Below are 2127 nucleotides of genomic sequence, written 5' to 3'. Positions count from 1 at the left end.
ATCTTTGTTGATTGCAACATTCCTACATCATTCCCAATGAGTAGAATGTCATCAACATAAAGAACAAGGAATGTCACCGCACTCCCACTGACCTTCTTATACACACAGGGTTCCTCAGGATTCTTAGTAAAACCAAACTCTTTGATTGTACTATCGAATCTGAGGTTCCAACTCCTCGATGCCTGCTTAAGACCATAAATAGATCTTTGAAGTTTGCATACCATATGCTCACTTCCGATAGATGTGAAACCCTCAGGTTGAGACATGTAAATCTCTTCCTTAATATCCCCATTAAGGAAGGCTGTCTTAACATCCATCTGCCATATCTCATAGTCATACCATGCAGCTATGGCTAGCAATATCCTAATGGACTTGAACATCGCAACTGGAGAAAAGGTTTCCTCATAGTCAACACCTTGCCTTTGAGTATACCCTTTTGCTACCAATCGCGCTTTGAAGGTCAATACCTTCCCATCCGCCCCAAGTTTCCTCTTGTAAATCCATTTACACCCTATGGGAACAGTTCCCTCAGGTGGATCCACAAGATTCCACACTTGGTTCGAATGCATGGAATTCATCTCAGATTCCATTGCTTCAAGCCACTTGGATGAATCAGCATCCGATAACGCTTCCTTGAAGGTCCTTGGATCACATCCAAGATTAGGCTCATCATGGCCCTCTTCAAGAAGCAGACCATACCTCACAGGTGGTCTCGAGACTCTCTCGGTTCTTCTAGGAGCTTGTATCTCCTCACTTAGCTCATTGGGTGTGGGTTCTACAACTGTGGGTGCCTCTCGAACCTCTTCGAGTTCTATCATCTCGCCTTTTCTATCTAATAGAAATTCCTTTTCCAAAAAGGTTGCGTTCCTAGAAACAAACACCTTTGTTTCTTGGGGATGATAGAAATAATATCCAATGGAATTTCTTGGATATCCCACAAAGTAGCATAAAATGGATCGACTATCCAATTTATCTCCCACTGTCTGCTTCACATAAGCAGGACACCCCCATATTCTTAGATAAGAATACTTGGGAGGCTTACCCATCCATATCTCATATGGAGTCTTGTCAACTGCCTTTGTATGGACATTGTTCAACAACATTGCCGCTGTTTCAAGCGCATATCCCCAAAAGGATGGCGGCAACTCTGTGAACCCCATCATAGACCGAACCATGTCCATCAAGGTCCGGTTACGACGCTCCGAAACACCATTCAACTGCGGTGTAGCGGGCGGAGTCCACTGCGAGAGAATCCCATTCTCTCTAAGATACTCTTGGAACTCGGCACTCAAGTACTCACCACCTCGATCCGATCGAAGTGTCTTGATGCTTCGTCCCAATTGTTTCTCTACTTCACTTCTGAATTCTTTGAACCTTTCAAAGGCTTCAGACTTGTATTTCATCAAATACACATACCCATACCTCGAATGGTCATCGGTAAAGGTGATGAAGTAGGCATGTCCATGCTTAGTGGTGATGCTAAGCGGACCGCACACATCGGTATGGATCAAATCCAATAACCCTTTGGCTCGCTCCGCATGGCCCTTAAAGGGAATTTTGGTCATCTTTCCTTTCAGACAGGATTCACAAGTCGTGAGAGCGTTAATATCAGACATATCAAACATGCCAACTCCCACTAGCTTGTTCATCCTTCTTAGGGAAATATGACCTAATCGAGCATGCCATAGTGATATAGTTTGGTCCGGTTAGTATGTGTTTTTCGAGAATGACCGAAAACGGGTTGCGAATTGATGACATGTCAAAGATTGTACTGAAAAGTAAAACAGATAAATGTTAATGACTATTTTAAAATATTTAATAATATATAAAGTTTGGACTTTTACTTTATAAATAATCGCTCCCACTGTTTTGACATTTTCACTACCCTCTAGTGAAAACGGGAAACACTTTCCTCAGTAGGTACGTAAGGTCCAATTAGCGAATTGTGATCCCGAATAATATCGGCCATCACAACTCCCAAAAGGTAGTTTCCAATTGCATCGCCATGCAACCCTCTACGTATACTTTTGTCTCACGTTTGATTAGGACCCAATAATATGACGTCGTTCATCTTTACGTGTCAAGCCTAACCCATCGATATTGAACCTTAATGGACGGTCGCCATGA

Source organism: Primulina eburnea, chromosome 1 (genome assembly GCF_022965805.1).
Source record: "Primulina eburnea isolate SZY01 chromosome 1, ASM2296580v1, whole genome shotgun sequence".
Taxonomy (NCBI): domain Eukaryota; kingdom Viridiplantae; phylum Streptophyta; class Magnoliopsida; order Lamiales; family Gesneriaceae; genus Primulina; species Primulina eburnea.
The sequence above is the reverse complement of the archived record's forward strand: the minus strand, read 5'-3'. Positions refer to the sequence as shown.